At 37.9% G+C, this 15,283-nt stretch overlaps 1 pseudogene; it reads right to left on the bottom strand.

Moving 5' to 3' along the window:
* Positions 1–10,375, bottom strand: part of LOC133237350 (actin-related protein 6-like) — a 93,278-nt pseudogene extending 82,903 nt beyond the window's left edge.
* Positions 10,376–15,283: the final 4,908 nt, after the last annotated feature.

Raw genomic sequence — 15,283 nt, forward strand, 5'->3', positions numbered from 1 at the left:
TTGTACAAAACACTTTGGAGTTACAAGGGAAAGTGTATGAGAAAGTAGTAAATATTAGCATAGGATTATCCTTTCTGTAGTAGCTGGTAATATAGTAAGAAAAAGTGACTGACAAGGAATTCTAAGTGAAGACAGAAAAGGTACAAAAAGCATCAAAATACTCTCAGGATTTAAAGAAAGATGATTCTAGTTTCATTGTGAGGATGCATGAAAGATTTCTTAGAGGATGGAGAGTTTGTGCTGGAATCTATGGGGTAGCCATGACTTTAATAGATATGAGGTCAGAATAGTTGCAGACAAAAGCCACAAGTGAAGAAAGACTAGGTATCAAGAAAGCCTAGATTATATTGTGTAAATAGAGTAAATGGGATTGCTGCTGCTGCTGCTAAGTTACTTCAGTCATGTCCAACTCTTTGCGACCCCATAGACGGCAGCCCACCAGGATCCCCCATCCCTGGGATTCTCCAGGCAAGAACACTGGAGTGGGTTGCCATTTCCTTCTCCAATGCATGAAAGTGAAAAGTGAAAGTGAAGTCGCTCAGTCGTGTCCGACTCTTAGCGACCCCATGGGCCTCTGTCCATGGGATTTTTCAGGCAAGAGTACTGGAGTGGGGTCATTGCCTTCTCTGGTAAATGGGATTATATGGTGGTAAATCCACCTGGAAAACTTAGATGTTATAAAAATGTTTATATTCCAGATAATTATTAGGATTAACATCTGTAGTTTTGTGTTAGAAATTTAATAACTTTCCTTCAGAAGATGTGTATGTAGGTAAATAGGTCATATACACATAAAGCATAGAGTTTTAACCTGTATTCCATCATTTATAGATGTCTAAACTGAGGCTAGAATAAGTAACAGGGTCATACACATTTATACAGGTTGTGAGGAACAAAAACTGTCTATAAACCAAGTGTGAATTATCCAGCCTCTGGACTGCATTGTTCTCAGGATAAAGTTCTTACAGTAGTATAGAAACTCTTCCTTCTCAAACTTATCTCAATTTGCATTCCTGTTCTCATCATGCCTCAGTGCACTCAGCCTTCTCCTCATGTTGAACTCTTTGTGTAAAAGCTCCCAGGCCTCTTTTCAAAACCGTTAGGCCACTGAACATGGTGTTCCTTCTTCCAGAAAGTTCTTCTTTTGCCTGGATATTCACATATATCCACTCAGTTTTGTGAAGGAGAAAAGCCTTTATGTGAAGGAAGCTCTGACCCTAACTATGCAGGATGAGATGGGGGTGGGGTGGGCAAACCTTGAACTGGGTGATTTATTTATTTATGTAGTTATAATTTATAACCTGCTTACTTCCAGAAAGGATTTGAGTCAGCTAGCTAAAAGTTAAGATACTGGCAAAAATCCTGTTTTGAAATTCTTTGATGTGAAAATTATACTGCACAAGTTGGCGTACCAAGAGTTTCTCGTCTGATATCTGCCTCCATGTCTGATCCATTTCAGCAGTGCAATTGCTTGATGATTTTTTTTTTTTTTAAGCAAATTTAACTGAACAACTCACACTCTCAGAAATGCTTTGATTTTACTTTGGTTTGTGCTCAAGGCAAAGATTTTGGCTCTGGTTTTATCATCCACAATTGAGAATTCACTTTAAATGAAATGCAAAGAGAAATCAATGTCCAGAGTCTTTCCTGAAAATTAAATGAAAACAAACACTCAGGATACACTAAGCATCCAGATTTCTGTAAGTAAACTTGATCAAAAGGTGAGGAACCTGAGGGAGTCTATTTTTCTCCATTAGGTAAAGCCCAAGGGCTAGTAATTAAAGAGCTAAGATACTCTTCCTCTCTAGTGCCAGCCCTAACACTTTGTGCATGAAGTGAGAGATCGTAAATTGTCCTAAAAGTGATTCTGTGCATATTGGACATTTTGTCAAGCTTTCAAGCTCTCTTTTCACATTTTTCCTTCTCTCCTTACTCTCTAATTTGGTTTAAGGTTATTGAAAAACACTCCTGATGTAATAAATATATTGTTCCAGGGAGGGGCTTTATAGTGAAGAAAATTAAAACCTGCATTAATTTTTGTGCTAAATTCTGTAGTTTATTTATATAACATAAAATGTACTTTTGTGAAATCTTAAATAAAAAGCATGGTTTTCAGGTGTGCATCTTGTAGCTATTGTATTTAAAAAGAAAGATATTCAATGAGAAGGAAGATCCTCTCATAGTAACACTCACCCTAAAGAAAAATAACCAATCGCTATTGAAAAGTTAGAGAAAATTGGAATTTTTGAGCATGTCAAAGGAAAAGGCGAGAATTCAGCAGAAGATCTGAGAGAAAGAAATGAGAAACCTGGACAACAGAGGCTGGAAGACTGCAAAGAGCTATATATCTATATTGTCTGTGAAGTTCTGTCAATCAGAGGGAAATGCTCATGGAACAGGGTTAAGGAGTATAGGTTTCTCCTATCCCTAACATGTTTTGCTGTCTGTCTTATTTATTGCCCATGCAAACAGGAAAATTTGAAAATATAAAGACAGAACATCCTGATTCAAATTTTTGATTCTTATATTTACTCCCAGGCTTAAAACATCTACTTTAGTACATAATATTAATTATCACTTAAATTTGTCCACTGCTGTTAACTAAACTAGCCATAGCATTGGAAAAAGAGTAATATATAAAAATATCCCTGTTACCTGTACAAATTCTGTATTTGTCTGTTCCGTTAGCTGTGGCCTGATTTTTGCAATCATGTTCTCAATCAGCCACTATATGCTCCATTATTAGGAAAATGGCATGATACGAATAACAGTGTACAGCACAAAGCACTTACTATGCGTCAAGCCCTGTTATGAGCATTTTAAATATATTAACTCATTAAATTATCCCAATAACCCTATGAGAGGTTTGTTGTCATCATTTTACAGGTGGGGAAAATGAGACCAAAAAAGCCTAAAAAACTTGCATATAGGTGTACAGCTAAAGAGAAAACTAGGACTCAAATCCAGGATTTTATGACTCTGGATTGTTATTTATGGTTGAATTCATTCTTGTATTAATGTATAAGTTGACATTGGGATCACCTTCCGGTTCTAAGAAGACAGTCAGTCAGTCAGATTGATATCTGCTAATGTGTTTAACGGGGAATTCTGTTTATGGCCAGTCCCCTTCTCCTAAACAATCATTTCTCCTCTCTTTACATTTTAATAATGGCCTCTTGGAGATCATATTAGGTTCAGCGTTGATAAGAGCATCTCAGTGTAATTTTCTCGTTTGAATCCTTCTCACCATCAGCTAGTGAGGTGGGTACCATCACTCCTTTATGTCAGTGATGAAGCCTAAATATCAGAACAATTATGCCTTTGATCAAGGAGCTGGTCTGTGCTATTACCCAGTATCAGAATGCATCTTTAAACTCCTGAGCTCTGTGGTGGTATGAATATTTATTGTCCCCCAAATTTATATGTTGAAATCTTGACCCGCAAGGTGACCGAATTTGGAAGTAGGATATTCAGGAGGTGATTGGGTCATGATGGTGAAATCCCATGAGTGGGATTAATACTCTTGTAAAGAAGTCTCAAAGAGCTCTCTTGCCCCTTCCACCATGTAAAGGTAGAGCAAATAGACAGCTTTCTAGGAAGTACAGTCTTCCAGCTACCAGACCCGCTGCTGCCTTAATCTTGGACTCCAGAACTAGAAGCAATAAATTTCTGTTGCTTACAAGCTATCCAGTTTGTATAGTATTTTGTCAGAGCAGCCCAAATGAACTTAGACAGTTTCTTTCTTCTATCCTATGTGAGTAGCTTAGTATCTGATAAATATGCTAATTAAAATCCTAGCAGAAGACACAAATAATAACTAAATGTGATGCAAATATTGTTGGCAAAATGTAACTTTTTTTTTTTCTAGTGCAGCCCCAAATATTTAGCTATAAAATTAGGATAGGTCTCAACATTACAGTGAGTTTTGTCTTCACAAGGGAAATTGGATACACTAATAAAATTAAGTACAAATTATTTCAAGGTGATTGCTTGAATCAAGTTACAGTAATGTGGTGGCAATAAGTTGATAGGACTGAGCAAAGGAAATTTTACTAAGAATACTATCAGCAAAAATTTCAGGCATAATTACCAAAATATAAGGAGAAGGCAACTTCCATGAACAACAAGCAAGAAACAAAAACAAACTTTTCTCTTTTTCTTTTATTTTTTTTTGAGCTCTTTATTTTACATTGGAATATAGCCAATTATGCAGAAGGAAATGGCAACCCACGCCAGTACTCTTGCCTGAAAAATCCCATGGATGGAGGAGCCTGGTAGGCTATAGTCCAAGGGGTTGCAAAGAGCTGGACACGACTGAGTATCTTCACTTCATACTCATACTCACTTCATACTTTATCACTGGAGAAGGAAATGGCAAGCCACTCCAGTATTCTTGCCTGGAGAATCCCATGGACAGGGGAGCCTGGCGGGCTGTGGTCCATGGGGTCGCAGAAAGTCGGACACGACTGAAGTGACTAAGCAAGGAGCAATAGCCAATTAACACTGTTTTGATAGTTTCATGTGAACACCAAGAGGACTCAGCTATACGTATACATATACCCGTTCTCCCTCAGACTCCCCTTCCATCCAGGTTGTTACATAACATTGAGCAGAGTTCCATGTGCTCTATAGTAGGTCCCTGTTGGCTATCCATTTTAAATATAGCGGTGTGTACACGTCTACCCCAAACTCCCCAACTATCCCTTCCTCCGAACCACCCCCACCCCCACCCACTGCAACCATAAGTTGTATTCTAAGTCTCTGAGTCTGTTTCTGTTTTGCAAGTTCACTTGTATCATTTCTTTTTAGATTCCACTCATAAAGGATGCCCAACGATATTTCTCCTTCTCTACCTGACTTACTTCACTCAGTAACAAAATCTCTAGGTTCATCCATGTTGCTGCAAATGGTATAATTTTCATTCTTTTTAATGTGAAAGCCATTCTAGAGGCTTTTTTCTCTGTGCAATTGATTATGTGCTAAAAAGGTTTTTAAACATTAAAAAAAAAGAAATCTGCTGTTGCAGATCAACTCTGTCACTTAACGTATTTGAAAAATGAAAGTGTTAGTCACTCAGTCGTGTCCAACTCTTTAAGACCCCTTAGACTGTAGCCTGCCAGTTTCCTCTATCCATGGAATTCTCTAGGCAAGAATATTGGAGTCGGCAACTCTCCCCTTCTCCAGGGGATCTTCCTGACCGAGGGATCAAACTCGGGTCTCCTGCACTGCAGGCAGATTCTTTACCATCTGAGCCATGACTGTGATAATTCAGCTTTATGCCAGCACTCCACCTGTGGCTGGTGCCAGCCATACATATTGTGCATAACCATTCGTAAACCAGGTCTGAATTTTTTCTCTTTGGTCAGATGCGGGTTAAGGGAAAGGTAAATACTGTGAAAGTGAAAGTCGCTCAGTCGTGTCTGACTTTTTGCAACCCCATGGACTACAGAGTCATGGAATTCTCCTGGCCAGAATACCGGAGGGGTAGCTTTTCCCTCCTCCAGGGGATCTTCCCAACCCAGGGATGGAACCCAGGTCTCCCACATTGCAGGTGGATTCTTTATCAGCTGAACCACAAGGGAAGCCCAAGAATACTGGAAAGGGTAGCCTATCCCTTTTCCGGGAGATCTTCCCTACCTAGGAATCAAACTGGGGTCTCCTGCATTTGCAGGAAGATTCTTTACCAATTGAGCTATAAGGGAAGTCCAATAGCTTATCAGTTCAGTTCAGTCACTCAGTCGTGTCCGACTCTTTGCAACTCCATGAATTGCAGCATGCCAGGCCTCCCTGTCTATCACCAACTCCTAGAGTTCACTCAGACTCACATCCATAGAGTCAGTGATGCCATCCAGCCATCTCATCCTCTGTTGTCCCCTTCTCCTCCTGCCCCCAATCCCTCCCAGCATCAGAGTCTTTTCCAATGAGTCAACTCTTCGCATGAGGTGGCCAGAGTACTGGAGTTTCAGCTTTAGCATCATTCCTTCCAAAGAAATCCCAGGGCTGATCTCCTTTAGAAAGGACTGGTTGGATCTCCTTGCAGTCCAAGGGACTTTCAAGAGTCTTCTCCAATACCACAGTTCAAAAGCATCAAGTCTTCATCACTGAGCTTTCTTCACAGTCCAACTCTCACATCCATACATGACCACAGGAAAAACCATAGCCTTGACTAGACGAACCTTTGTTGGCAAAGTAATGTCTCTGCTTTTGAATATGCTGTCTAGGTTGGTCATAACTTTCCTTCCAAGGAGTAAGCGTCTTTTAATTCCATGGCTGCAGTCACCATCTGCAGTGATTTTGGAGCCCCCAAAAATAAAATCTGACACTGTTTCCACTGTTTCCCCATCTATTTCCCATGAACTGTTGGAACCAGATGACATGACCTTCATTTTCTGAAAGTTGATCTTTAAGCCAACTTTTTCACTCTCCTCTTTCACTTTCATCAAGAGGCTTTTTAGTTCCTCTTCACTTTCTGCCATAAGGGTGGTGTCATCTGCATATCTGAGGTTATTGATATTTCTCCTGGCAATCTTGATTCCAGCTTGTGCTTCTTCCAGCCCAGCATTTCTCATGATGTACTCTGCATAAAAGTTAAATAAGCTTATCAGGGGAGAGTAAATGCTCTAAGTGTTAGTTCATGTGACTAAGGTGTCTCTCCTGAGTCCAGTCTTGTACAGACCACTTCCACTTGACACAGAAAGCTACTGGGCAAGCCTAACCTGCACTGGGGAAGGGAAATGATGCAAGGGAAGAACTGAATCAGCATTTCTGCTTGTTCACTTTGCATGAAGATATGGTTGGAGAAGGAAATGGCAACCCACTCCAATATTCCTGCCTAGAGAATCCTGTGGACAGAGAAGCCTGGTGGACTGCTGTCTATGGAGTTGCACAGAGTCAGACACGACTGAAGTGACTTAGCAGCAGCAGCAGCATGGCTGGAGATGATGGCTAATGTTCGGAAACTTGAAAACTATGAGATAAGATTGTAAAACAATGAATATCAATGTGCCCAAACACTGCCCAGAATCATAAGAAAGTAACATATCACATATTATTCGCCTGGAGAAAGATCAAAATTTGAAGAACAGTTTCTACTAAATGCATACTGCTTTTGCACCATTGTAGGGTCAAAAAATCATTAAGTGGAACCATTGTTAAGTCAGGGACCATCTGTAGAAACCAAACGTAATTGTAATGGATAGCTCTTTCACCCATCTGTTTCTTCATTTTAATTTTCCTTTGGGAAATTACGTTCTTTCACTGTATGCTCTCTTAGTAGGACTGTTAAAATATCTGAAGCCATAGGGTAGGCACATGATTCTAGCTAAAGGACTGCTAGGAATTTGATATATGAGCCCAATGACACAAGAATTTCATCCTAAAAATAGTATAGAATTTTTATGAGTGAAATAATGCATTTCTGAAACACAGTAATGAGCAAAATCACTTTATTAAATTGGCTTTGATCTTCACCCTTTCAAACGTACGCCAACTAAAAAATAAACATTACACAAACATAGATCACTTTTTCCAACTTTAGTAAGTAAAAACTTCAATTTAAAAATAAAGTGGTTAATTCTAAAAGAGAGAAGTCATATCAGCCTCAACACACTCTGGTCAATTCCGATCTAGTCACACAAAATGATCTTCTAAGGAAATCTGACCAGTGGGACAGTTAAGTTTGTGCTTTTGGCTATAGAGAATTAAACTTAAATTGCACTCACTCTTTCATCTTTTAATGAAAGATAACTTTCTCTTAGAAACAGCATAATCATTGTTATAGTAAGTCTAGCTCTTAAATGAAAATATGGGCTGAGTTATAGTTTACTTACTAACCTAGCTAAGAAACCTTTGAAAATTAACCATGGATCAAAGTATTTACTTAAATTCAAGATGTTATCTTAGGATGAGCAGTAACACAGGTCCTTAACTTCCTTTAAAAAGAACACTGAAAATTAAACCTTTATCACAATCAGTCAGTACTTTAAGAAACGGCTCTTCAATACAAAGTTTCTCTTCACAGATGCTATGTCCATTTTCTTCATAATATTTTCTTATTACCACTGTATCTTCAAAATCATCATTCCCTGATACCAATTTCCCACTTTCCCAGGCATAAATAATAGGCTTGTCAGGCAGCACAACAGAAACATTGGAATCTGTTGGATTGAGCCATCGAACTTCTGACTAAATCCTGGGAAAAGAGACCAGACTTTCCTCCTGTAAAAACAATGTTTTTTAAAAATAAGACAGCATTTCTTCAGGTAGGTTATGAATTGAATAGGACAGAATCTCAATTTCTTGAATGCCTATATCAGAAGGATTAAAGAGTATTTCTGGAACAGCAAATCTTTCATTGGCCTGAAGAATTTTTTATCCAGATTTATATTTTCCACTTAACACCATCTCTTCTCTTGGCCCTTTCAAATTGCAGTAAAGTCAGGCAAAACATAGTCAACGTTAATGAATTTTCTTCTTTCAACTTGGCAATACCTATGTCTCTGTAAAAATTCTGAGACAAAAAGTGTATATCATCTTTCACTTGGTCAATCACGTGTTTTGTTCATAATATGTAACTGCCTGTAGGTATGATATCTTTTAGATGATTGGTTAGGATTTTCCTCCCATATTTATCTTATTGCTTATTTTATCTTTTTACTTCTAAAATAAGGAGATATATGTCTAAAGCAATATCCATTGCCTACGATGATACAGCGTAATTTGGAACAATTATCTCAGAAATACCTATGCGCACAGAGAGCCCCAGCATCTACTTTTAATACTGCTAGAAACTTGTATTCTTCAAATAAGATTGCATTCATTGATTTTTGAAATGAAGTTAAAATATGATTCTATGCTAATAATATTAATATCTAAAAAACGAAAGAAGACATTTTCATGACTATAACCGATCACAAAGAATTAGACATGACTTCAAAATCACTGTAGATAGTGATTGCAGCCATGAAATTAAAATACGCTTACTCCTTGAAAGGAAAGTTGTGACCAACCTAGATAGCATATTAAAAAGCAGAGACATTACTTTCCCAACAAAGGTCCGTCTAGTCAAGGCTATGGTTTTTACTGTGGTCGTGTGTGGATGTGACAGTTGGACTGTGCAGAAAGCTGAGCACTGAAGAATTGATGCTTTTGAACTGTGGTGTTGGAGAAGACTCTTGAGAGTCCCTTGGACTGCAAGGAGATCCAACCAGTCCATTCTGAAGGAGATCAGCCCTGGGATTTCTTTGGAAGGAATGATGCTAAAGCTGAAACTCCAGTACTTTGGCCACCTCATGCGAAAAGTTGACTCATTGGAAAAGACCCTGATGCTGGGAGGGATTGGGAGCAGGAGGAGAAGGGGATGGCAGAGGATGAGATGGCTGGATGGCATCACCGACTCGATGGACATGAGTTTGGGTAAACTCTGGGAGTTGGTTATAGACAGGGAGGCCTGGCGTGCTGCGACTCATGGAGTTGCAAAGGGTTGGATACAACTGAGCGACTGAACTGAACTGAACTGAACTGAGTGACTTTCAGTTTCACTTTCTGTCCACCAAGGATCATGACTCATAAATTAATGATTGATTTACCTTAAGGTCAGAAAGATGTTTTTTTGAACAAGGGAGGAGTAAACATAGATTAGAAATGATTATTAAAAGTATTATTACAAGTAAACATATATTACAAATGAATTTTTAGAACATTTTGTAGTTTGAAAAAGAAGAAATTTCTGTTTTGAACCATAGAGATTGACTTTTGTGATTGAAAGACAAAATAGTTCAGAGATAAGATGAAGTTAGCAAAAATTTATTTTTAAAAAAGAGAAGACAGAAAAAAATAGAAAGTTATATTTGTATAACGCTGCTGCTGCTGCTAAGTTGTTTCACTCATGTCTGACTCTGCGACCCCATAGACGGCAGCCCACCAGGCTCCCCCATCCCTGGGATTCTCCAGGCAAGAATGCTGAAGTAGGTTGTCATTTCCTTTTCCAACGCATGAAAGTGAAAAGTGAAAGTGAAGTTGCTCAGTCGTGTCTGACTCGTAGCAACCCCGTGGACTGCAGCCTACCAGGCTTTTCTGTCCATGGGATTTTCCAGGAAAGAGTACTGGAGTGGGGTGCCATTGCCTTCTCCAGATTTGTATAATAGAAGCTACTATTTTTCTTAAAACATAAGATGTTTAAAGCTGAATAATTTTAAAGTAAAATTTAAAATTTAACAGTTTTAAAAAATAAAATATCAATGATATTCAGATATTAAGTAATCAACACATCTCCACTTCATCTCACATTGAATAAGCCTGGCTTCAAAGGCAATATTACATTGGAAATTAACCTTGCTATAGGAAAATCACAGTGGTCAAAGCTGACATTTGGCATTTCAACAAGAAAGGAGGTGGGGGATAATTGCATAAGCAGATTTCCTCTACTCTGTCATATGCTGAATAAAAGCTACACCGGCCACTGTCCTTTGTGGCTATATGGAATGTATATTTGAATTTTATCATGAGATTTTCCAATCTGTCATATATTCAGTTCTGGTGAGACTGGAGAATTTAGTATAGAGGTGTGTGTGCGTGTTTGTGTGTGTATGTATGTTGTCTGAAAGGGGTGGTGTGGGCGTAACTAATATCAGGGTTGGATGGAGAGGTTTGACGGTCCAGAAATAAAATAGAAAAAAAAAGTGAGAGTAAAGAGGCTCTCTAGCTTGTGATATAGAGAAAAAGCAGAGGCTTCAAGGTCTCCTGTGAAATTAGAAACAGCCTTGCAGGATGAGAGAGGGAGGAGCTTAACCTGGTGGAAAGGCTAGTGAGAAAACTGTTCCTTCCCCCTGTTCCTCTTTTCAGTGCAGAGCCATTCCAACAGCTGAGGATCTCACCAACTTTAGAAAACAAAGGATTACTAGATCGGCCATTTTAATTGCATTGGTCAGTAAATTCAGTATAACAGTGCCTGATCTAACTTTAAACAACTGTCTTTCTTAATCAACAAATGTTTTAGGTGGAGTGGCTGGTCATGTCTGTTAAAATTGTTGAAACCAGCAGCAATTTTTCCAATGACTTGAAAGATATAGATAGCTTAAGATGGCAAATTAAAGAGTTGAGAGTCTTGTTAAAGAGATAAGACTCATCTCAGTTGTTGTTCAGTTGCTAAATTGTGTCCAATTCTTTGCAACCCCATGGACTGCAGTATGCCAGGCTTTCTTGTCTTTCACTATCCTGGAATTTTTTCAAACTCATGTCCATTGAGTGGGTGATGCTATTTCATAAGATTCTATCATGATTAGAGTTTGTTTTTATAGTCAGTGATACAAAGAAATGCCCAGGTTTTCAGTTAACCATGTTAGACCAGGTTGCATTTTCAGGAACATAGTTTGCCTGGCTGGAAAAGCAGAGTTACAGGATGAACTATCTAAAATGAAAAGAAAAATTCAACTCACAATCATTTACAAATAAAGATCAAAGTGAAGAACTTTTTTTTCTTTTTTTTCAAATGTAGGAGCAAGACCTTAATCTCAGAAGGGCCTCTGACTCTGTTTAGTGTTCTACTGTTGTCATTTCTAAAGTCTTAATACTTTTTTAAAAAGTGACTCCACATTTTCATTTTACACTGGGCTCCACAAATTTTATAACCAGTTTTGAAGCTGTAAGATGTGTAAGAAAAAAAGATCTTGATATTGAAATTATGCTTAATTTTCTTTTTTTTAATCATTTAATCATTCTTAATTTTTGACATGTAGTTGATTTATAACTTTGTGTTAGTGTCAGGTGTACAGCAATGTCATTCAGTTATGCATATATATGTGTGTGTGTGTGTGTGTGTATATTCTTTTCTATTATATGTTATTACAAGATATTTAGTATAGTTCCCTGTGCTCTACGAAAGGTCCTTGTTGATTATCTATTTTATATATAGTAGTGTGTATGTGAGGAGAAGGCAATGGCACCCCACTCCAGTACTCTTGCCTGGAAAATCACATGGACGGAGGAGCCTGGTAGGCTGCAGTCCATGGGGTCGAGAAGAGTTGGACATGACTGAGCGACTTCACTTTCACTTTTCACTTTGATGCATTGGAGAAGGAAATGGCAACCCACTCCAGTGTTCTTGCCTGGAGAATCCCAGGGACGGGGGAGCCTGGTGGGCTGCTGTCTATGGGGTCGCCCAGAGTTGAACACGACTGAAGCAACTTAACAGTGTGTATGTGATAATCCAAAACTCCTAACTTTTTCCTCCATTTCCCTTTCGGTAATCATAAATTTATTTTCTATGTCTAAAACTATGCTTAATTTCAAATTATCATTTTCAAAATGATGGAATTGGCTTCAAAAATACCACTCCTTCCCATATCTAACCATTTATTTCTACTTATAAAATTAAGGAATTCCCTGGGCTTATTTTTGAAATGGTATTCTGATCTGTGTTGAGGGGAAAATAAGACAAGAATTATGACTGTAAAATTTCATTAAAATATCCTCCTTATACACAGTAGCAGTCCTTTGTTTGACAGAATACCAGAGATAAAGTTGTATGACCTGGATATTTCACATTCACTTTCCTTGTACCAAGCAGGGAAATTGGTTATTGCATTTTCCAGGAGATTGAATTGTTATAATTATATTGCATGTTATAATAATATTTAAACAGCTCCCAGTGTCTGGCGGGTGTTTATCTTTTGTTTTTTTTCTCAAGGGTTTGTGAATGTTGTTCTACCCAAGAACACTTTGGTAGCAAGTTGTGGGAATGTTTAGGAGTCTTTGGGAAGGGTGGTTCCTTGACCTACTTAACACAAAAAAACATTCAAGTAAAATAACAAATGGGATAATGTTCATTTTCATGACTAAGAAAGCCACTTTTATTATCATATAGATTTTGTTTTTATCAAATTTAAAGAGACTAACTATAGGCATTTTTCGCTGTGATTGAAGGCAAAAACTAGAAAGTGACATTTTTGTTAACTGGGGGGAGTTGAAATTAACTTCGTCTTTATCTGAAGATCCACACTTGCTTCTCATTCTCTCATTAAAAAAAAAAAAAAAAAAAACTATATTCTGTTGATTTTATTTCTGAAGCATCCTTTGATCTTTCTGTTCCTTATTCCAGCCACCATCATCTTGATCCAAACCAGATCCACATCTAAGCTAGACTACTGGTTAACACTGGTGTCCATTTCTTTCAATCTCTACTCTCTAATGTATTCACAATGCAGCTGATGAGATCCTCTTAAGCCACAGATCTGATCAGTTGACTTCCCTACTAAAGTTAAACAACTAATGTGTTTTTTATTCTGCTTGTAACAAAATCCAAACACTGCAGTTCTCTATTTAACCCCTGTCTATCTCATACCCCTCATCTTTTATCATTAATATTTTCATATTCTATTTTCTTTCTTCACTGAAAATTACAGTTTCCCAAATGTACTATACATTGTTTCCTTATTAAAAAAAATATAAAAGACTTTTTGTCAATACTGCTTCTTTTTTTTTGCCTCACATCCACCCAAGTGTGGCTGACTGATATATTCTCTTCATGTATCCATTCAACTAATATTAATAAGCTTTTCAGTTTCTAGAACTTCAGAGGCACTGTGAGGAATGAGAAAGAAAATCCTTTGTTGTATGAAACTTATGTTTTAGTGATTAAAATATTAATAAAATAGGAAAAATAATATAATAATGTCTGGTAGTGATTAGTTGTCTGACGAATAGTACAATCAAAATAGAAGGTGATATTTTTGACTGATAATGAAGATGGATTTTCTGAGATGTTTACATTTGAATCTGAATGTACAAAATGTGCCAATTAAAATAACAAATGCATGAGCATTCCTGGGATAGGGAACAAGAAAAGAGACAGAAACTGCAAGTTACTGTGTTATCAGAATGAAATAAAAACAGGCAAGAAGGGTTAAGGAATGTAACTCAGCATCAGACTTTGCAGAAACTGGTAGGCCAAGGAAAATACTTTAAATTTTAGTCAAATGTAATGGGGAACTGCTGATAGGATGAGATTGGGATCATCACATGACATTTTTAGGCTTTGGAAACTGCCTCTGACTCCTCTGAAGAGAATATACTGTAAAGAAAAAGTGATAGCCGGGAAGCCAACTAGAAATTAGGAGTTCATTGCGGGAGTCCAGGGCAGAGATTCAGGTGGCTTACACGTGAGGAAGGTAATTAGATTTGCAGCAGAATCCACTGATAGAGTTGAAATTTAAGAGAGCCAGGCATTATGAGGGACCACAGGGTTTTTGACTGATAAACAGTAAATGATTGTAACACTTACTGAGAAAGAGATTAAAAAAAAGGGGGGGGGATATTTGTGGGTGGTGAGAGACATTACATACATCAGTTTAGAACACATGAAGTTTAATATTTTGTTGCAGAAGCTGGCTACATACTTATTAAGCCAATATTTTCTTCCTGGGAATAAAGTAATACTCTACTAGCTTACTTGCATCTAGGTTGGTGCCTAAAGTGTGGGAAGAAGTCCCATAATCCACTTCTGACCTATTTATTTTTGTCTCTGTGTTCCTCTGTCTCTCTTCTGAAGACCTGGAAGTAAAAAACTACATACAGAAGAGGAAAACCATGGAAGGGGTGAGGAAAGCTATTGTGGATGCAGGAGGGTCTTGAGTATATGCTATAGTATATCAACCAGGGTTGATATAACACTACCAAAAATACAGTGATATGAACAGGTAAAATTTGATATAAAGAATTGTTAGATTAAAACAAAGAATCAGAGAATCAAAAGTTTGGTTAGGAAGAATTAAGAGAATTGTAAAGCAAATATAGGAAGTAGTGCTTATCCCTAGGCTGAGATAGAAAAAGGAAGGAAATGCCTTCATCCTAGGACTAAGACCCAGATTTATTGGAGATGTCATGAATTTGGCTCATTGAATGTAAGAGAATAGATATGGTCCTGCTTTGGCAGAATGTGAAGGAAATCCACTATTTGGACCTTTCTAGGAATATGGCCTCTAGGCTGTCATAAAAGGTTGCTCACAGTAATATAGCTCACTGAGGATATTTTGCTATTAAATCTTCCAACAGAGTTGCCAGGAGAATCTCCAGGTTTCTTGATGTTGCTCACCAAAGAATTGATGCTTTTGAACTGTGGTGTTGGAGAAGACTCTTGAGAGTCCCTTGGACTGCAAGGAGATCCAACCAGTCCATTCTAAAGGAGATCAGTCTTGGGTGTACTTTGGAAGGAATGATGCTAAAGCTGAAACTCCAGTACTTTGCCCACCTCATGTGAAGAGTTGACTCATTGGAAAAGACTCTGATG

Source organism: Bos javanicus, chromosome 24, assembly GCF_032452875.1.
Source record: "Bos javanicus breed banteng chromosome 24, ARS-OSU_banteng_1.0, whole genome shotgun sequence".
Classification (NCBI taxonomy): Eukaryota; Metazoa; Chordata; class Mammalia; order Artiodactyla; family Bovidae; genus Bos; species Bos javanicus.